The sequence below is a fragment of the Lissotriton helveticus genome, chromosome 10 (assembly GCF_964261635.1).
Source record: "Lissotriton helveticus chromosome 10, aLisHel1.1, whole genome shotgun sequence".
In the NCBI taxonomy this organism is placed as follows: Eukaryota; Metazoa; Chordata; class Amphibia; order Caudata; family Salamandridae; genus Lissotriton; species Lissotriton helveticus.
The window spans coordinates 507,595,889-507,619,079 of record NC_136071.1 but is presented as its reverse complement, the minus strand read 5'-3'; the positions used below and the strand labels follow the sequence as shown (position 1 = coordinate 507,619,079).

Genomic DNA, 23,191 nt, shown 5'->3' with positions numbered 1-23,191 from the left:
GGGAACTGGGTTTGAGTATCGGCAATGACGCTGAACATCCTGTGATTCTGGGCAAATCACTTAATCTCCCTGTGCCTAACAAAAATGAATGTGTGTACTCATGTAACGTAACCTGCTATGTAAAGAGCTCTGATACCGGATTTGGGTCAAGTTTGCGCTATATAAAACTCTAAAAAGAAAATTACATTATTGTGCCCCATGTGTCCTATGTAATTGTACCTGTACTTTCTAGGATACCCAATTTTTGCATTCATTATGAGTCCAACAGCCTTGCCAAGAATCTCACTAATTGGATCCCATCCCTTGCACCCTGTCCATGCTTTACACAGGATAAAGTCCTCCTCTTTCAGAGGACCTGCTATGAATACCAGTACCCTGTGGGAGAACTCAATCCTCCTGATAATACTGAGGTATGTCATTGTTACAAACATGATAGAAATTGTGATCTTCGTCCTCTCCTTTGTAAGCTTCATGAAAGCAAGGAGTCTAATGAGATGGGGGTGCAGACCCCCAACAAAGTTGAATATTTTGACCGCGGGTCACCTTTCTCTTTGCGCACAGAATGGGATGAGGAAATATTAAGATACCTCAGGTAGCAGAGATGTAATTTTCTCTTTACAGGAAAATTGAAAGTAAGGTTTCTAAAGGCAGTTTTGAAATTCGTGACATATAAAGCAATGCTGCATTAAAACACATCTTTTCCTGACCGCAAACGACAGAAAAATAGCCTTTAACAAAGACGAAAAATGAAAGGTAGTATTTTGTTAGTACAAAATATAGAATCACAGCTTTATGAACGTAAGAATGGTATACGCCTTGACCAAGTTCAACCTCAGTGCTGACTTTCTGTTTTGTTTAGAATGAACAAGTGTTGAAAGAAAGCACAACAATAAGCCTTCATTGAAAAATATTTATTTGGATAGCCAATAGGTCGCACCTTTAAGAAATAAGGTCTATTCACTATAATGCTAATTGTTGTGTTGAAATGTGTTTCTCTTTGGTTCTTTGCTTCAGTATACACATCATAGCCCTTTTGCTCCTCATCGTTCTCTGTTTGGGGTATTTAGTCAAATAGACTCCAGCAATCAACACCAAGGCACTTACAAAGCAAAGGGGTGTTCTGTATCGGATGTTTATATTCTGTACTGGTTCTATGCAATCTTTGTCACAGTATCTTGTGCCCTGCATTTAGGCAGTGTGTATTCCAATGCAGATGATTCAGCAACTTAGAGCGCCAAATATTGTGCTACTTCACTTCTTTGTGCATTTGAGGGTAAATCATTTCATAAAACCACTGGGAGGTCTGCTCCCCAGGCATACTTGGGGAATGGTGCAGCCCGGCCGTTCAGCAAGTTTTTTGGGCTCGTTGGGCTACATTTGGGCTAATGCTGGCTGCTGGCATATAAAGCTGCAAAAACAACAGTTGATGGACAGAATGCAGAACAATGTCATACATTCACCCCAGTACAGAGATCTGGGCTTAAATCCATTGTTTTCTTGCTCACCATGCCATTCCAGTCTGAACCTAGCCATATGCAAAACAGTCTTGACCCTGGGCCCCATGGGAACAGTCCAGCCCGAACTGCCAAGCCAGGTCCTCCCTGGACTGGAAACAAGCATCCTAGGACCGGTTTCGGGCTTTCAGCCCTCATCAGCCAGGAGAGCTTGACTCCAGTGGCATGGAGAGCACGGGACTCACGTCAGAGCATACCCGTCCCACTCGGGGTGACAAATGCAAAAACAACAGTTGATGGATAGAATGCAGAACAATGTCATACATTCACCCCAGTACAGAAATGTGGGCCTAACTCCATCGTTTTTTTGCTCACCATACCATTCCAGTTTGAACCCAGCCATATGCAAATCAGTCTTCACCCTGTGCCCCATGGGAACAATCCAGCTCGAACTGCCGAGCCCGGTCCTCCCTGGACTAGAAACAAGCATCCTAGGACCGGTTTCGGGCTTTCAGCCCTCATCGGCTAGGATAGCTTGATTTCAGTGGCATGGAGAGCACGGGACTCACATCTGAGCATACCCGTCTCACTCAGGGTGACAAATGCAAAAACAACAGTTGATGGACAGGATGCAGAACAATGTCATACATTCGCCCCAGTACAGAGATCTGGGCCTAAATCCATTGTTTTGTGCTCACCATGCCATTCCAGTTTGAACCCAGCCATATGCAAATCAGTCTTGACCCTGTGCCCCATGGGAACAGTCCAGCCTGAACTGCCAACCCTGGTCCTTCCTGGACTGGAAACGAGCATCCTAGGACCGGTTTTGGACTTCCAGCCCTCATCAGCCACGATAGCTTGATTCCAGTGGCATGGAGAGCACGGGACTCACATCTGAGCATACCTGTCCCACTCGTGGTGACAAATGCAAAAACAACACTTGATGGACAGGATGTAGAACAATGTCATACATTCACCCCAGTACAGAGATCTGGGCCCAAATCATCACGTAGGCTGTTATGAAGTTGGCCATATTAGTTCACTAGCCACCACTTTATTATTGGTATCCGATGGCTGGCATTATTCAACACTTATCCTGGCCGTAGGGCAACTCCAATAACAACTTCATCCCAGAAGACCAGTCATCAGTCACATATTCCTCCTTAGATGTGGCTCTGGCCATCGTGGAGAAGTTAGGGTGGGGGCGAGCATGGCAAAGTGTGACATTAAGTTGGCTTTTTGTTTGCTCCCAGTTCACTCGGAGGACTTTCAGCTGCTGTGCATCCAATTTAAGGGTTAATGATTAGTGGATAAGGCGCTATCGATGGGGTGCATTATTTGAACAGTTCAGCACATTTCTGCAATGGGATTTTTCATGGTGCACAGGTTACACACATGTCACACATTATCTTGACAACTTATTCTTCATGGGGGATTATGGGGCACAGGATTGTCAGAGGAGGCTTCGGGTTTTTTAGGAAGTCATGGAGGAGTTGCGAGTACCGTTATCTCCAGAAAAGACCGTCAGACCCAGAACAGTGCGGTCTTTCTTAGGCATTGAAATTGATTTGGGGGAAATGGAAGCCCAGTTACCAGAGGACAAGAAAATAATGGTGCAGCTCCTGTTAGATGCAATGTTCACGAGACAAAATTACGGTTTGGGAGGTTCAGGTGCTTTTGAGCAGGGAGAACATTTTGTTGGAGGTTGGGGTTGGCATTGATGGGCTTGCTATTGCTGCAGCACCATATTAAGCTGTCAGCAGGCACAAAAGAGGATTTGAGGACGTGGCGCTTCTTTTTGGACTTTTTTAATGAAGGGAAGATAAATGTTATGAATGAAGTTGAGTTGGATGCTCAGGTGTTTTCCGACGCAGCTGGAGGGATAGGTTTTGGACTTTATTGGCAGGGACAGTGGTGTGTAGAGGAGTATTGAGCAGTGTCGAAGCATGGGGAGAGGAGTATAGCATTTCTGGAATTCTTTCCTCTAGTGGTAGCAGTAACACCCTGTGGGGAGCAGTTGGCACATATGAAGGTTCTGTTTCATATTGACAACATAACTGTGGTACCGGTAGTGAATAGGCACTCCGCAAAGAAGGTGCAGGTCTTTAAGTTGCTGTGGGTTTTTGTCCTGAAGTGTCTACATTTTGATCTCTTATTTACAGCACAACATGTACTAGGAGTGGACAATGGAATTGCGGATGCTTTGTCTCGTTCACAGTGGGAGATATTCTATGGGCTGGCCGTGGAGGTGGACACAGTCAGATGTAGGATACCAGAGGAGTTGTGGACAGTAGGCAACAGAGGATGCTACAACTGGTGGTAGAATCTCTGGCTGTGTTGATGAGAATGGCTTACACAGGCTTGGGTAGAATTCTGTAGCAGTGAGGCACAATGGAGGGAGGAGGTTTGGGAATGGGCAGAAGATGTGGCCCAGTTTTTGCTGTTATTGATAGAAAAATGGCAGTCCAGCGTAACTAATGCAGCTAAACCAGTGGGCTTTGCTTTTATGGGTAATGTATTGTGAGGTTATACCCCAATGGCAAGGGAGCTAGGAAGAAGGATACTTGAAGGGTGGGCCAGAGAAGCTAGATGAGCCAGCTTGAAAAGAAGACCACTTACCTGGGAGATTTGTTGTGCAGTACTGAGGACTTAACAATGATATGCACAAGTGTCGATGAGGTCTTGTTTTCCACTCTAATGTTGTGGATGTGTTGTGTTTTGGGGCATCTAGAGTTTCTGAGCTCTTGGGGAATAGAGGAGTGCTATGGGCAGAAGTGCGACAGTATGATGCGGGTTTGTACAGTATGGCTAAACAGGTCAAAGACAGATCAAATGGGGCAGGGTAGATTGGTTCCATTGAACAGGTACCCAGATTAGCAGTTTCTGCCCAGTTAAATGGGCTGTATCTTTGCACCAGAAGTTTCCAGGCTGAGCGGTTAAGGTTTTCAGGCATTTGGATGGCAGACGGGTGTAGAAGCAGGCAGGCAGGGTTGGAGCACACAAATATATGTCTTTGCTATGCATGCTTCTCATCGCATGCATTACAACGTGGTCGTTACAACGACCACGTTGTTACATTGAGAACCATTACATCGTAAGTTTTTACAACGATGTGCTGTAAGGGGCGCGCTGGACTTAGGAATAGTATCATTTTCAATTCCTACTCCAGTTTTCGCATCAGCAGGGAATGTGTTGGATTGTAAATCCAACACCTTCTGCCCCCTACAGCAAGTCGTTGTAACGACATGCGATGTAATGGTTTCCGACGTAACAATGCGATGTAAAGCATGCAATGTAAATGCTGTTTCCCGAGCACACAGAACATTTTCACTTTGGGTAGGTGGACTTCTAATTGCTATCAGCAAAATGTGCAGGAGGAGGTGTTTTGTTAGGCCATACTTACGTTTCCAATTGTTTTTTTAATTTCCAAGTTTGGTTCCAGGCCAAGAGGCACCGGATTCGTCGCTGTGGATAGTGGGATATTTTCAAACGTGGCGTAAATTTGGGCTTTGACCCCTCCATATTGAATGTGTTATGGCATGGAAAAAGGGGAATTAGATGGTTAGAACTGCTACCTTGTTGAATAGGCTGAAGATGGGGGGACCTGCCTAGACATATTGTTGATACATTTAGGCAAAAATTACCGGGTGGTTCAGAAGGGGGTAGCTCTATTACAAGCGATGAAAAATGATTTGGCGGAAATTCAAAGGCAGTGGGCAGGTTGCCACATAATGTGGACATGGTTTATATTAAGAAGAGTTTGGCGCTGTGCCTCTAAACCAGCCGCCATTGGAAAGACAAGGAGGACAATTAACAGGGAGATGAGGACTTTTTGTAGAGCGTGAAGTATTACAAGAATGGTTATTTACAACAAGGGGTGGTGATGGACAGAGTCTCTGAATTAAGCAGAGTACTCTCACCCAGTCAAGAGATCAGGGCTAGATCCAACACCGTTTTTTAGCTCATTGCACCATTCCAGTTTCAGAACCTGGCTGTATGCAAATTAGTCTGTCCCTGGCCCAGTGCATCATGGGAACAGGGCAGACCAGACTACAAAAGCCAATTCTTACACTGGGAAGGAAACAAGCTTCCGGGGACCGGTTTCTGGCATTACAGCCGTCTTCGGCCCGGCTTGCTTGAATCCTGATGGTGCAATGAGCAAGGGACTCACATCTGAGTATACCCTTCCACGCTTAGGGTGGACAAAATTATTTACAACAAGGGGTGGTGATGGACAGAGTCTCTGAATTAAGCAGAGTACTCTCACCCAGTCAAGAGATCAGGGCTAGATCCAACACCGTTTTTTAGCTCATTGCACCATCCCAGTTTCAGAACCTGGCTGTATGCAAATTATTCTGTCCCTGTGCATCATGGGAACAGGGCAGACCAGACTACAAAAGCCAATTCTTACACTGGGAAGGAAACAAGCTTCCGGGGACCGGTTTCTGGCATTACAGCCGTCTTCGGCCCGGCTTGCTTGAATCCTGATGGTGCAATGAGCAAGGGACTCACATCTGAGTATACCCTTCCACGCTTAGGGTGGACAAAATTATTTACAACAAGGGGTGGTGATGGACAGAGTCTCTGAATTAAGCAGAGTACTCTCACCCAGTCAAGAGATCAGGGCTAGAGCGAAAAAACGGTGTTGGATCTAGCCCTGATCTCTTGACTGGGTGAGAGTACTCTGCTTAATTCAGAGACTCTGTCCATCACCACCCCTTGTTGTAAATAATTTTGTCCACCCTAAGCGTGGAAGGGTATACTCAGATGTGAGTCCCTTGCTCATTGCACCATCAGGATTAAAGCAAGCCGGGCCGAAGACGGCTGTAATGCCAGAAACCGGTCCCCGGAAGCTTGTTTCCTTCCCAGTGTAAGAATTGGCTTTTGTAGTCTGGTCTGCCCTGTTCCCATGATGCACTGGGCCAGGGACAGACTAATTTGCATACAGCCAGGTTCTGAAACTGGGATGGTGCAATGAGCTAAAAAACGGTGTTGGATCTAGCCCTGATCTCTTGACTGGGTGAGAGTACTCTGCTTAATTCAGAGACTCTGTCCCTCACCACCCCTTGTTGTAAATAATTTTGTCCACCCTAAGCGTGGAAGGGTATACTCAGACATGAGTCCCTTGCTCATTGCACCATCAGGATTCAAGCAAGCCGGGCCGAAGACGGCTGTAATGCCAGAAACCGGTCCCCGGAAGCTTGTTTCCTTCCCAGTGTAAGAATTGGCTTTTGTAGTTTGGTTTGCCCTGTTCCCATCATGCACTGGGACAGGAACAGACTAATTTGCATACAGCCAGGTTCTGAAACTGGAATGGTGCAATGAGCTAAAAAACGGTGTTGGATCTAGCCCTGATCTCTTGACTGGGTGAGAGTATTCTGCTTAATTCAGAGACTCTGTCCCTCACCACCCCTTGTTGTAAATAAGTATTACAAGAATGGAGCACAAGGATTTGGGGTATGATGCCTTGGATGTTTTCCGCGGAGATGGAGTGCATCTTTCTTTTATTGGCAAGGAGCTATAGTTTTTTACAAGTGTGTGGGATTGCGGCTCAGATTTTCCGCCTGCATTAGAGGTTACAGGATACTACAGGGGCAGAAAAAGTCAAGGAAGGGCCTTTTTCTGGGTGGTGGTTGGCTGATTAGTTGGCATGGGTTAGCCAAGTTTATTGTTGTTGACAGTGGCAATCCAGGATTAAAGGGAACGGGTAGGTAAACGCACGACTGGACGAGGCTGGAAGTTTAAGGTTCATTGACATAGTTTGCAGTTAATAGTTTTATTAAAACTGTAGGGTGGGTTGAATGCCTCAAGTCAGGAAGTTTAGCCCCGGAGTAGATAGAACATTGAAGGTTTAAGTTTGTGGGGGGAGGACATTTTAGGTGTGAGGGGTGGTTTAATGTAGGTAAATCGTTTGTATAGTGAGGTTTCGTTTTGTAAGCCAAAAGGCCCAGGGTTAATTATATGTGATGTGCACCTGTTTCAAAAAGCAGACTTTTTTACACAAGCCCGGAGTCAGGGATTTGTGCTGCCCCTCCTAGTCCCCAAGGAGGGGATTGGGGAGCAGCTGACCACTGGGAGGTCAGCCTCCCAGGCATTTTTGGGGAATGGTGCAACGCAGCCGCTGAGCAAGCATTTTGGGCTCGTTGAGTTACATTTGGGCTCCTGTGGGCTGCTGGCATATAAAGCAGGCCATTTTAGTTGGCCAACCACCATTTTATTAATGGTACTTGGTGACTGGCATTACCTAGTGCAGGTTTTATCCCACGCTCCCATCCCTTAGCGTGGGATTTTAGTGTTTTTACTTAAGTCATTTTGGCTTATATGGCCCATCTTTCTGTGAACAGGTTTGCAGGGATTATGGATTTTGTATGTTGTCGCTTTGAAGCAGGTGCAGCGACGGTTGTCCGAGAAGTTGGCATGTGTTAGCCAAGTTTATTGTTGTTGACGCCAGTAATCCAGGCTGGAAGGGAAAGGGTAGGCAAGAACACTCCTGACCTAGTCAGGAAGTTTAAGGTTCATTAACAAGTTAACTTAGTTAGAGGTTAATATTTGCATTAAAACTGTAGGGCAGGTTGAAGGTCTCGAATCAGGAAGTTTAGCCCAGAAGGAGGTAGAACTTTGAAGGTTTAGGTTTGTGGGAGGTGGGCATTTTATGGGCAGGGGGTAATTTAATGTAGGTAAATCGTTTGTATCGTGAGGTTTAGTTTTGTAAGGCAAAAGTACCAGGGTTTATTATATGTGATGTGCACCTGCTTCGATGAAGGTACTTTTTTAACGCAAGCTCGGTGTTAGTAGTTTGTGCTGCCCCCCATATTCCCCAAACAAGTCTTAGGTCTAGTCTTCCTTGTACTCTCTCAAGCATGGGAAAGTTCCACGCAGCAGTAGGTGGGGCTGCGGATTCCAGTCCTTCAAAGGAAGGCCCTGTTCATGCTTTTGCCTCCCAGTTTAGGCAGCTGCTGACAGACAGTTGCGCGAGGCAAACTAGAAACCCTTTTGGGTCAGAAAGTGCTGTCACAAACCAAGCACTTTTCTTTTTTATCAGTGCAGTGTTCTTGATGCTGTCTTTTGCATTCTCTAGTTGCAGATGACTTGTCAGAGCTTAGGGCCGCACAACATTCTCAGCAATTCTGACAGCAAAAGAAATACCAGCGAGCACGCTGAAGTTTACTGGTCTCGTCGCCAAAATGTGATATGCAATGCATACATGACTGGAAATGCCGCGATCACTAGATCAAGTCTATAGTATGAACATCAGGAGTCAGTTTCCAATATTTTATCAGCTTGTGCAAGGTGCCAGGAAACAATAACGCGTTATCCGACAGTGACGGGAAAATATGGACAGAGGGAAAAGGCAAGGACAAATGGGATATCACAGTAGTACTGAATGCAGGATATTTCAAAGGCCCAAAGTTTCACTCGGCCTTAGTACACCTAAAAATATTAGTTTGGTCAGATAATATGGAGCGAACTCTCTGTGTAAGTACGTGTAACCAAAAAAAGGGAAAAGGGTGAAACAATCCACAGTCAGACGTTCTCGCGTTTCTTCAGACTCCAAAAATCTGACAAATAAAATCATATAAGGGTAACAGGAAATGAGAAACAGGAGCAACGGCCTAACACGGAGGGAACGAGAGCCACAAGAGATGAGTTTCACATTTGTAGGAAAATATCTCGAGCTGATGATGCATTAACCGCGTGTGGGCCGGAAGCGGAATCAGAAGCAAGGAATCCTGAATCGTGCAGTGAGTTAGGAATCATGTAATGGACTATCGTGAAGGCGGCAGACGTGCCCTTGCTTGGCGAATACAAATAGGGTCAACAGATGACTGACTCATTGTTTCTGGGCTTCTTGGATGCAAGTCCTGGATTTTCATTTGACAAATGTTTGCATTTTAGGAGTGGTGATCCTGTTTTAATTCGATTGAACTAGTTGAAGTGGTACCTGTAAGTAATGATTTGTAAATGTGAGGCCTAGGACTGGGAAAGTTTCGATCTGGTAAGCTCTGAGACAAGTAAGGTCTCCGCTCAAGAGTGTCAACTGAGGATGGACAGATGGCGGGACTCTTAAAAGATCTACAGCATGGCGAAGATGTTGACATGACATCCAATATAGAAAAATTCCACTACCAACAGTGATCCTGGGTCATAGCTGGGAAGTGGCTGCATGAATAATGTCAAAAGCGATACAAAAAGTCCTGGAATATAACAGGTTGTTGGTTAAAAAGCCATGTATATCTTATCGGCTCACGCTTGACTTAGCCACCTGGCAGCTAAAGGCTTATAAGAGACATAGAGCAACAGCATCAAGCTTTCAGGTACCAATACCTTTTGTGCTGTGGCTTGTTCAAAGTAAATACTACTCATGGCACCAGAGGAAATAGTCTCCGTACCAGTTTGGCTTTTCATTTAGATATTTGGTCTAACGTAAACAAACACTCAGGCATTTCTCTCAGCCACATATTTTATTTTCTTATCTCGAACAGTTAAACTTTTCTAATAAATCTGATAATCAAAATTGTTTTATTGTATTTCAGGGATAGTGATTTTAAGGTGTTGAACTTAAATTATGAAACACATACTATTGAGCTCTGTATTCAGATGTGGACAGAACACTTCACCAACTTTTTGGTACTCAGGCAAACTCTACATCAAACTATTTGTTACGTCCATATCAGTAACAACAGTGACTGGGTTGGAAACTCCACACTGGAAACAGAAGGTCAGTATGCACCAAAAATCTACCACCTGCAATGCAGATCATTACACTGTTGTGCCTGGAGTAAAAAATTAGGTGCTTTCTTAGTGCTGCATTTATATGGTAGCACATACCAAATTAATGGACTCTCCCTTTGTTTGAGATGAAAGATCTACTGCTGGTTCAAGATCACGCTGGTGTTCTAATGGAACTCATGACGATAGGTAACATGTCTTTATAACCATTGAGAGCCAGGCTGGGCAGCATTTTATTATGTGGGTATTCAATTGATCTGTACCAGAGCTGAGTGATCCAAAGTGCGATCCATTTAAAGTTACCTTGAAATTTAAAAGTCGTGCCTTTGGCATGGTGTACTTGTGCGGTTAAGAGGACACTTCTTTTCTTCTTTAAACTGGATTACTTACATAATTCTATTTCACAGTCCACTGGTGCATTACAGATTAATACAAAACCCATACCCAGAGTAGTAACCAAGACAGATTGGAGATAGCCCATCATATCTGTACTGAAGCATCTGCATTGACTCCGTGTGTGTGGGTGGGACAAAATGTCTGTCTTGACTTCCCACATCAAAGTTCATGTATTGGACTCTACCCGAATATCTGTAAAAGGAAGTTAAGAGGTATCATTCAGTTAAATATTGAAGGTCAAGAACAGAAGCCTGTCTACACTCAAATATACATGATCTACTCATGGCGGCGAGTGAGCATTCAAATTCAACCACTCTGGAACAAACTTTAGACCACATGTAGCTTGCACTAGACGTCCAAATTCCTATAAAATATTATGGGACATGCACAGTATGGTGCTCTTTTCACTTTAATAATCTATTGCATCGTCATCCTCAACTTCCAACATTATTTCCTTTCCACAAATTCTTTAATCTGAAGTCATTTGTCTAACTGAATACCCTGAGGCGTTTAGGAGGGGCTTGTGCCTTAAGTTATATTACCACACAAAAATAGTGTCTACTACTACTTAACGAAAGTGGCAGCACATGTAGCAGAAAATACGTTCACCTCTTTTTTCACAGGTGTTAGAAGCTTGAAGAGAAAATATTCAAATGTCAGACACCATAGTATGCACCTTCCACATTGTAAGGTTATAGCAAGGATGCTTCAAGTTCAACAGGAGGCCTAACCATTGTGTCAGAGCACACTATTGTCAGAGCACTGAACCGAATATCCAAATTTCCCTGCAATGGACCTTTTTTAGATGCCTGAGAAATAAAGAGGAGTTAACATCATTCAAGAGTTCAATTTACAGTGTAGACCTTTTGGCCACAGAGTGAGAACCCAAAATCTATAAATGGGATTAAATGTAGGTTTATTACAAGTTCAAAGCCAAACTGATGTACACAAGTCTCAAAAATATTTTGTAAAAATACAGAATAAATACTGGCAGTCTAAATCATCTGACAAAGTTTAGCCTAAATAGTGTAAAGCATGCAAGGAATTCAGTAAGAGCAATGCAAAAAATAAGGAACAAAATCTAGTGCTCGGTATATGATTTCCAGTCCTCTTGCCAATATATGAGTAGATCTAAGTTTCCTAAACTAAGCCTAACCTGTGCCGCATTAATTGGGGAAACCCTAATTAGATCCAGTAAAGCTGGAAGGTGTCAGCATTGTAAAGACATCTGTAGAAGTTTGCCAAAATTAGGAATATTGCTTAGAATAAAACCACACAACAGAAATATAGCAAAGAGATATGTACCTCTCTGGTTCTAAAAAGAATCTGCCTAAAGCCAAAGTGTGACCACCTATTACAACTCCACAGAACATTTGAGAAATCTTACATCATGTGTCCCAGTACTTTTCCACGTTCTCACAGTAAAACTTGGCAACCAAATTCAATACTCCCATCTCCTGGTTCGAACATCAGGACGTCCTTCGATTCCTCCCCTCTCGAGATATTACTCGAATCAGATATCTCCCTTTGTGCGTTAGAGCCTCTCGTCCTCGACAAAAGTTCTTCTCCAAGGCCTCACTATCTCTCATAGGCAATGTGCCTTTCACTAATTATGAGATTATATGAATATACCTGTAAAGAAGAAGAAAACATTGCAACCTGAGCAAACGTTCACGTTGAAGGTTAAACATTAGAGTCCAACTGTTTAAGTCTTTTGGCCAAACTAACGTAGCAGAACACTTCAATATACATTTAAATGTATGGTTATGGATACATATACAGTTATAACATAAATGCAGCATACTATTCAAATGAATACATGAATATATAAGAGTTAACAAAATTACTCTAACTACACAAATGTAGATATATCTGAAAACTGCAATTTGGTATTACTATAAGGAAAACAGTAGGCACACTCATGTACATGTCTGGATTATACAGCAAATGCACCTGCAGTATTTTGGTCAAGTGCACCCCTTTACGTTAATGATATAAAGCACACAAATATATGGTACTACATGCAGGTATATATATGGCATAGTCCAGATGTGAAAGGGGGGAGCCAAAATTACGCTGCTCCAGTCCCTCCTCTATTGACAAATCAAGCCAGCACAATTTAAGATCTAAATATTATCAGATGGATCATCAAAAACCTTGTGGTCTTAAGCATTTTCCTTCTAGATTCTTCAAGACGTTTCATGTCATCATAGTAGTTACTCTGACTCTCCTCTAGCTCTACAACCACTCTCTTTCTCTTCACTCCCTGTTTGACTTTCATGCACTTACATCCCTTAAAGATCACAACTAGGAATATTACACAAAGGACAAGTATCACCAGAGGTTTTAGAATAGATCCCAGAATTCTCCTTCCCAGGTTTCCAAATCATTTGCCTACTTCAGAAAATCCACTTCCAATGGCTTGCCAAACATCTGTTGCTTCTAGCTCCTACAAATCCTTGTTTAGGTCACAAATGTTCTTTATAAACTTCAAATCCTTACTCTTGTCAGAAATGTAGGTGCAGCATTGCTGGACCTTTAACATCCAACACACTTCGCCCACCTTAGCCAGTATGATGTCTAATGGAAGGCGGTTTCGAAAAACCATGGACTTGATAGCCACTATTTCTGTATCTACAACTAATAAAGCTCCTTCTGTATAGGTGGCCAACTTATCCACTATAGTGGACAACTTCCTAATCTTAATATCATTCAAACTCACCCACAGATGAGATCATCACCCAAAAATATCTCCCACAAGTTCTCCGGCACTTAATCCATTCTTATATCTGGAATTCTGTTCCCACACAGGATCATTGAGTTGTTTCACATGATAAATCTTTGGAAAAATTACACTTAGGTACCAAGGGGCATATTACCAACGTTAAGCGATATTTATCGCTAACGATGCTTAGCAACGAATTTTTTAACGCTAAGCATCGTCAGAAATTATCGCAGATAAACCTTGCTATTATCAAGGTTTATCGCAAATGCGATAAAAAACGGCCGCAATGCATGAATATCGCTGAAAAGTCAGCGATATTCATGCATTACCGAGCTAATGCTCTTAGCCATGTTATCCACCTCCCATTGGATAACATGGCTAAGAACTGCTCAGGGCAGGTGTTAGTTTTTGGAGATATTCGCGCTTAGCGCGAATATCTCCAAAAGTTGGTAATATGAGATAGCGATGTTAGCGACTGTTTCCAGTCGCTAACATCTTGGCACGCCCACTTTGCATGTCATTAGTGATAAATATCACTGACATGCAAAGTGGGGCCCAAGATGGTCGCTATCTCCTACTAGCTGTTGCTAACTGGTGTTAGCGACAGCTAGGTAATAGGGAGATAATTTTATCTCCGCTTTCTTGGCTTTTAAAGCCAAAAAAGCGGAGATAAACCCCCTTGATAATATGCCCCCAAGTACCTTACCAGCCTCTGGGCAATGTGAAAAGAGGCATGTCTACCACAAATATAGTAGACTTCAGGAATAACAGGATCATCACCCATCAAAAATAAATTCCAATTTCCCATTACTTCAAATTTATGGTCACACATACTCTATTCCACAAAACGATTGTCAAATGAAGATCTCTCCACAAATATACACAATTTCCCTTCTGTTTCCAATCTAGAGTCAATGCTGATTATTTTCCTGCCACAAGCTCCTCTATATCTTCATTTGTCCGTTTATGATCAGTCATAATATTCTTGTCTGTTTCTAACCTAGATTCCTTCCTTCTCCTCCTGTCTTCAACTAAGTGTAAACATTTCTTTTCAACCTGTGCTATGAGCCCAGGCAGTGTCTATTGCTTCATAATAGGCAGGAATTGACTCTATGGGTTCTAGGGTCGTCCTGTCAATCTTGTCCCAGACAATATCTTTGGGCAATACTGTAGATTTCAGCTACATCCTCACCTGGTTATACTTTCTCATTGATGTGGGTGTCGGACTGTTAGTCAATGGATCTCCTACCAGTTCTCTCTCTCTCGAGCCACTTGGAATTACAATATCGAATAAAGTTTTTAGATCAGTCCACAAATCCTTCAAGATTTTCACAAACTGCTCAACTTGTTTGTACCATTCTATAGGCTTCTCTCTTAATTTTGGAAAGTCGTTTGTGAATGACGCAAAATCACTCCCACTCCAAGGCACATGGATATAACCTCTGCTGGGTACTTCTTGTTAGGAGAAACTTGCAGTATCACTCCCCCTTCTATGAGAGGAGGCAAATCTCCCATAGATATCTTTGGAACTTTCCTTTTTGCCCATTTACCTTCTCACTTATCTAGTGCACTCCAAACCCGAATGTTTTGAATCAATTCCAAATTTCATTTTAATTGCTGATATTCTCATACACTCTAGGTCTTTATCAGTTGGTGGCGTTCTGTAAGGCTTTTGTCCAACCTGGATCTTCCTCATATTTCTGAGCTGATTCAGATCATTTATCACAGACTTGCCTCGCCCGTCTGATGACATCCTTATTCATAATCAGAAGTTCATTTTCTTGGTAAGTATCTATTTGGGCCACTTCAAGACTTCCATTTATCATTTTGTCTAATTCTAGATTCAATTTAGTTATATCCACTAAATTTACCCTCAATGTTGTCTGAATCGTACTTCACTCAGTTCTGAGCTTCCACTTTCATTTAAAATGGCATTGAGAACCTTCAACCATTTGTCTACTTCCTGAACACTAAGAGTAGGCTGCACTCCAAGGGCTTTAGGTACTGCCCTCTCCTTGGGTGTGCTAATATGTGCTTTTAGGGGTTTGCTATCAGGTGAGCGTGTCTATATTTGGCCATCCTGGGAATGACCGTAGAGTTCCAAATTCTGTCTGGTTCATCTTTGAATCTCCATTTGCACCACAAGGTGAACCAGCATTAGTTGGAATTAGAAGAACTAATCCTCCTGCAATCAGTCTTGTAGGAGCATTCTCTGGGTCCTTTAGCTTGACAGGGACAGTCAAACTGTGTGTTACTTTTACATTCCCTGCAGAACTAGGCTTTTATATAGGGGCTACAGGACCAATGGTAACCGGGAAAGTAACAGAATCTGAAGCATTAAGAGCTGTTGAGGTACCGAGGGCACAAATCCATGAACTCCCTCCGATCAGGTTTTGATTTATATTTACTGGGGTGGCTGCCATCACATTAGGGCTCACATTTACTGGTGTGGTAGCCACTCCAGAATTTCCATTCACATTAGTGCTTCCACCTGCCATTAAATGGGTCTTATTATACGGAGGTGGGTGTTCTGCCAACAACACATTTAGAAGACTATCGCTAGAGTCACTGTCACTGTTTTCACTTCTCTCATCTGGCTCCTTTGACTTGTATCTTTTCCCTTACCTTTTCCTCTCCTTCCCTTTCTCAAAGTCTTCACTTGGGGGGTATAATTTGGCTCCCTCTATCAATTCCGTTCTCCACTTCCTCTGTTCTACATCCCACTGTGCATATGCATAGGTTTGCACTGCCTTTTTAGCTCTTCCTTGGTACCTTTCCTTCCCTCTGGCTTGAGACACATGATTCCAATAATTGAGGTTTCAAACTGTGTAGATCTAGGCTGTTGTTTCAGCTCACATATTATCCTCTTCAAATTTTCAATGATTCTCAAATTGAACGTACCATTACGTTGCAACACCAGTGCCCCTTCTTTCTCTATGCGTTGTGCCATTGTTTAAACCAAATACATGTGTGAAGCCCTACATTTATCACCATATAATGACCTAGAATATCTTTGGGTGGTACCTCTTCTCCCTCTCTAGCAGGTATTGTCAAATTTCTCTTTATCTAATCTCCTATAACTTTAAATATTTTCATTTTTCAGCAAAACATCAATAATCACAAATAGAATTTTGTTTCAGAGCAGGAAATAATGGCTTACCCACAATTCTCATTCAGAGTCAATTACCAATATCACTGCAACACTCTATCAATTGTCCTTTTTGCATTTGTCACACAAAAAAACTATGGATTTAGGCCCAGATCTCTGAACTGGGGTGAATGTATGACATTGTTCTGCATTCTGTCCATCAATTGTTCTTTTTGCATTTGTCACCCCGAGTGGGACTGGTATGCGCAGACGTGGGTCCCGTGCTCTCCATGTCACTGTAGTCAAGCTATCCTGACTGATGAGGGCTGAAAGCTCGAAACCGGTCCTAGGATGCTTGTTTCCGGTACAGGGAGGACCTGGCCTGGCATTTGGGGCTGGACTGTTCCCATTGGGTGCAGGGCAAGACTGATTTGCATATGGCTGGATCCAAACTGGAATGGCATGGTGAGCAAGAAAACTATGGATTTAGGCCCAGATCTCTGTACTGGGGTGAATGTATGGCATTGTTCTGCATTCTGTCCATCAATTGTTCTTTTTACAATCTATGTTTTAGACAACTAATAACAGCTCTGCTTTACACCAACCAACCAAGCTCAGTGCAGTACACTATGACATTACTCTCCCACCTTGCAGCAGTTCACCCCCCTTTACAATTTTCATGAATATACTCTCCTCAATAATATGGATGCAAAACAAATACAAAGCAATTGCAACAAATACCTTTGTCTGCTCCACTAAAGAAATCAACAATATTCAATCATACAAGAAATGGTTTGGAATAACACTTTCCAAAGTACTCAGACACACTTGTATAAGGCTTCGATCCAATTAGTAAGGCTCAATGGTGCTGTCGATTACGTCTTACAACGAGCACCACAAAACTTTAGCAGACAATTATAATAGTGTCTTCTATATTTTTTGTTACCATTCTGGGATCTTAGGCCACGTTGGACCCTATAACAACTTCAACTTCTTCATTTTAAGCACCACATGCACACGATATTCAAAACATCTCTGCCAAACATCACGCAATCTCCATGAACACCGCAAACTAAGTATGAGACATTAGAACGTTCGACCCTATCAATATTCACCCCTCGCTACTACAACTCTTTCTTAAACTGTTGGATCTCTGCCAATCCTCCAAACTGAAACATGGGCCTGAGGCTGAGATTGTACCTGAACTACTCTAACATAAAGTATTCTAACGCTCGTATTCCAGGATCTAACCATCCTTGTTTTGCTACCATCTCCCCGAGCATTGAGCTGAATATCTAAATATCCCTGTGATTAACCTTTTTAGATGCCTGCGAAATAAAGAGGAGTTAGCATCATCCGAGAGCTCAATTTACAGTTTAGCCAATTTGGCCACATATTGATGACCCATAATCGATAAATGGGATTAAATGTAGGTGTATTGCAAATTCAAAGCCAAACTGATGTGCACAGGTATCAAGAATATGTTGAAAAATTACAGAATCACTACTGGCAATCCAATTGTCTGACAAAATTAAGTCATAACAGCATAAAGCATACAAGTTATTCAGTAATAGCAATGCGGAACATAAGGAACAAAATCTGGTGATCAGTATATGATTTGCAATCCTCTTGCCTAAACATGAGTAAATCTAAATTTCCTAAACTAAGCCTAATCTAAGTAGCATTTAATAGGGAAGCTCTCATTAGATCCAGTAAAGCAGGAAGGTGTTACCATTGTGGAGACTTCTTTGAAAGTTCTCCAAAATCGAGAATCTGGCATAGCATAAAACCACACAACAGAAATATAACAAAGAGGTCTGTACCCCTGTGAGTCTAAAAAAAAACCTTGCTAAAGCTAAAGTATGTACCAATGAAAAATCCACAGAACATAAATGAAACTAATCTCACATCATACGTCCCAGTACTTTTGTACCTTCTCACAGTAAAACTTGGCAACCTTATTCGATCCTCCCTTTTCCTGGTCTGAACTTCAAATCGTTCTTGAATTCCTCTCGTCTCTAGATATAACAAGAATCGGGGTCCTCCCTTTGTTCGTTAGCGCATCTCGTCCTTGCCAAAAGTTCTTCTCCCAAGCTTCACTATCTCTCATAGACAATGTGTCTTTCACTAACTATGAGATCATATGAACACACCTGCACAGAAGAAGAAAACATCGCAACCTGAGCAAACGTTCACATTGAAAGTTAAACAGAAGAGCAAAATTGCTTAAGGCCTTTGGTCAAACTAACGTAGCAGAACACTTCAATACACATCTAAATGTATAGTTATGGCTACACATACAGTTACAAAATAAATGCAGGATATTATTTAAATGAATACGTGAATATATAAGAGTTAACAAAATTACTCAAACTACACAAATGAAGATATATATGAAAACCGCAATTTGGTATTACTATGTGGAAAACAGTATGCACACTTATGTAAATGTCTGGAATATACAGCAAATGTATCTACAGTAATTCAGTCAAGTGCACCCCTTTACGTTAATGATGTTAAAGCACATAAATATATGGAACTACATGCACGTATATATGGCATAGTGAAGACGTGAAAGAGTGGAGCCAAAACTCCAGTCCCCCCTCTGATGACAAATCAAGCCATAACAACTTAAGATCTGCATCTTATCAGATGGAACATCTAAAACCTTGTGGTCTTGAGCATTTTCTTCCTAGATTCTTCCAGAAGTTTCATGTCATCATAGTATTTACTCTGACTCTCCTCCAGCTCTACATCCACTCTCTTCCTCTCAACTCTCTGTTTGACTTTCAAATCCACTTACTTCCCTTAAAGATCACAACTAGGAATATTACATTGCAACCTGAGCAAGCTTTCACATTGAAGGTTAACCACGTGAGTTCAAATGCTTAAGGTCTTTAGTCAAACTAATGTAGTAGAACACTTCAATACACATTTAATTGTATGCTTATTGATATATATATATATATACAGTTATAAAATAAATGCAGGACACTATTTAAATGAAATTGTGAGTATATAAGAGTTAACAAAATTACTCAAACTACACACATGTGAATATATATGAAAACTGAAATTTGGTATTACTATAAGTAAAGCATCAGTATGCACACCCATGCAAATGTCTGGATTCTACAGAAAATGCACCTTCAATATTGGAGTCAAGTGCACCCCTTTACAGTAATGATATTAAAGCAAAGGAGTTTGAGACCGCACTTATTGAAGCTGCCAGTGTTCTGGCAATGGGAGCCTCCAACTTTAGCATTGTTGGAGACTTAAACCTGCACTTTGACTGTCATATGGTCACAGAAATGAGCAGGTTCCTTTCAGATCTTGCTGCCTGTCAACTAATTCAATTAGTTTCAGGTCCCACCCATGTTGCCGGCCATTTGCTAGACCCGGTGTTCTCCAACCTTCCCTCCTTCACTGTCAGCATCCCTACCCTAGTTTGCTGGTCTGATCATTTTCTGACCTCCATGACCCTTCCGGTCTCTGAGCCTCTGCAGAGAAGAGATCAGAAGTCTTCCTTTAAGCGCCCTTGGCGCAAATTGAATCTTGAGCAATTTCATGCCCTTCTTTTGATGAAGACCCCCAATCTGCCAAAAGGATTCAGACATGACGTATAAAACACTATGTGATAGGATTCTTCAGTCGCTGGATTTCCTCATCCCGGCTAAATGGTCCAAGTGTTGTAACTCTAACTCCAACACCTGGTTCAATGATAAACTGGCCATTATGTGTAAAGCCTGTAAAAAATTGGAACAGGGCTGGATAAGGGATTATGATTCAGCGGCAAAGGGATACTACCTGGCTGCTCTTAAGAGTTATCATAGGGCCATCGAATTAGAACGGGCTGCCTACTTTGCAAGTGAAATTAAGTCTAGCAGTAACCCGCCTAAGTGTATCTTCACTATACTTAATGATCTTAAGTCAAGGAAAACTCCAACCACGCCGGTAATTACATCTGCTCAGCACTGCGAGGACCTTGCCACCTTCTTCGTTAAGAAAGTGGAAACTATTTATAAGTCCTTTTCTCCAGTGCCTGCCTGTCTTAGCACTGCACATAGACTCCCTCCTACTCATACTCGGGTGGCTTTTCCATCAATCTCACAGGATGAGCTTCGTCTGTTATGCAGCAAAGTTAAATCTGGCTCTCCTGCAGACCCTCTTAAGCCCGACCAGTTCTTGGACGCCCTGCCAGTGCTCCTAGCACCCTTGAGTAAGGTGATCAACACCTCTCTTTCCACTGCTGTTGTCCCTGTGCTATGGAAGCAGACTATGGTGGTCCCCTACTTTAGAAACTAACACTGGACCCGGCCAAGCTAGAAATCTTCTGTCCTGTATCACTTTTACCGTGGACAGCCAAGATTACCGAGGTGGATATCAATACTATCCTTACAGAATTCTTGAACGATAATGGTATTCTGAATCCCTCCCAGAATGGCTTCCGCCCGCTTCACAGCACAGAGAGATCCCTCCTTGCAGTGACTGAACACCTGCAGACAGCTCTAGATGGGAAACAACCTTTACAACACAACTTTTACGACGCACTACCATTACAACAAAACTTTTACAACGCAACATCCATTACATCGCTTGCCATTACAACGCAACCATTACAAAGCATGACACTACAACGCATACCACTACAATGCATGTCATTACAACGCAGTCCTTACAACGCATGCCATTACAATACATAACATTACCATCCAACACTTACCCTACTGTTGCACCCCCTGAAGTTAGAATAGTAATTTTTACCCCTACACTATCCAACACTTACCCTACTGTTGCACCCCCTGGAGTTAGAATAGTAATTTGTACCCCTACACTATCCAATACTTACCATACATGCAATGTAATGTTATACGTTGTAATAGTATGCGTTGTAAAGGTAGTATGAGTTGTAATGGAATGCGTTGTAAAGGTCGTTTTAAAAAAATCGTTGTAATGGCATGCGTTGTAATGGAATGCGTTGTAATGGATGTTGCATTGTAAAAAATCCGTTGTAACGGTATGCGTTGTAAAAGTATGCATTGTAAAGTCATACATCCGCTCTAGATGCTGGGCACACAGCAGCACTAATACTATTAGATCTAAGTGCCCCATTCAATACGGTCTCCCACCAGATTTTATTACGTTGTCTTGAGGAGGCCGGCATCGTTGGCTCAGCTCTAGAATGGTTTAGATCTTTCCTCTCTGAGAGAACATTCCAGGTGACAGCCCGTCCTCTTCTCTCCCGTGTTCAGTCTATCAGACAGGGTGTGGCACAAGGCTCTGCCCTGAGTCCTGTACTATTCAATCTTTATGTGCAACCACTGGCAGCGGTATCTAGGGATCGAAGACTCACCATTGTCTCTTATGCTAACGATACGCAGTTGGTGGTGGCTCTCTCCGACGACTCTATGCAGGATGCCCCTAAATTTAGGAGCAGTCTGACGGCGGTCGAGGAGTGGATGACTGCCAACTGTCTCCAGCTAAACGCTAATAAATCTGAGGTGTTGCTGGTGGGGAGAGACACTGAGTTCTGGAGTGAGCGATGGTGGCCTACTACACTCAGTGGTAAAAAATCTAGGGGTGTGGATGGACTCAACCCTTAGTTTTCAGGACCATACAAAGAGAGTGTCAGGAACCTGTTTCGGCCTACTTCGGGGGCTGAAACCTCTGCTGGGGTTCTTTGATCCATCCACCCAGCAAATCATTGTCCAGGCTTCAATTCTATCGAGGCTGGACTATGCCAGCTCGCTCTACCTGGGAGAAAACAAGGCAGAGGTCACATGTCTGAAGAGGGTCCAAAATGCAGCAGCCAGAACCCTGCTCGGGTTCCCTAAAAGATGCCCGACAGCTGGTGCCATTCGCCTGCTACACTGGCTGCCAATGGCTCAGTGGATCAAATTCAAGACCTTCTGAATGGCCTTTAAAATGTTGAAACTTTCCGGGCATTTTGACCAATCTCCTGATGCCCTACATACCTATGCGCCAACTTCGCTCCATAGGGCAACACTAGGATATTGGCCCCCGGTAGAAAAGGTTGTGTGCGGGGTGGCGCTCCTTCCGCAATCTAGCGGCCAAACTTTGGAACTCCTTCCCTTTACAGATCTGTGGCCTGGACAGCTATCTAGCCTTCCAGAAGGCTATTAAAACATATCTCTTCCCTCTGGTTTAGGATCTAGCTTCACTGCTTTGACTGCTGGAAGCACCGGGACGCCTCTTTGCTGAGGCAGCTGTTGCGCAATATAAAATAACATAACATAACAAATATATTGTACTACATGCACATATATATGGCATAGTCAAGATGTGAAAGAATGGAGTCAAAAGTCTGCTGCTCCACTACCATGAGGTCGCCAGATTACAAATATAAACTTTCAATTTTGCCACCATGCCAGAGAAAGGGGTAGTTGGAGGTGAGAGAATGCTTTGTTGAGCGTGGCATAAACCTTTGCTGCACACAGACACACAAGCAAACACACACACAAACTTCTTCTCTCTCTCTTTTTCCCCTTCACCCTTCCCTCCCTCAATCCACTCTCTTTCTCTCTCTTCTTTCTCTTTTGGGCACACAACTGATGTGTTTCTGGGTTCTATTTCTCAAGGCCTAAGCTGATGAATGGATATAAAGGAAATAAAATGTGAACCAACAATTCTGCACACTCTCCTGTAAACCTTCTAAAAATTGTCTAAGATTATATGTCTATTGTGCATAGTTCTGTGCTTCCACCATATCTAAATTATGAACTGGTATTCCCATATCAACTGCAGTTCACAATAAATACGCAGCAACAGGAAAGTGTA

The 23,191-nt window shown here is 42.7% G+C and overlaps 1 long non-coding RNA gene across 4 annotated transcripts in view; it reads right to left on the bottom strand.

The window, feature by feature from the left end:
* The window catches only part of LOC144785360 (uncharacterized), a 284,873-nt gene that overhangs the window by 240,078 nt on the left and 21,604 nt on the right, over nt 1-23,191 (bottom strand). For 2 of the 4 annotated variants that reach the window (XR_013601840.1, XR_013601839.1), the window contains exons 4-5: nt 18,327-18,546; nt 11,968-12,212 (exon numbers count right to left, since the gene is read on the bottom strand). This is a non-coding gene — a long non-coding RNA (uncharacterized LOC144785360). Of the gene's footprint in view, nt 1-9,912; nt 10,773-11,066; nt 12,213-18,326; nt 18,547-23,191 lie in introns of those variants that run through there. The other 2 variants (XR_013601838.1, XR_013601837.1) reach the window with 2 other exon arrangements.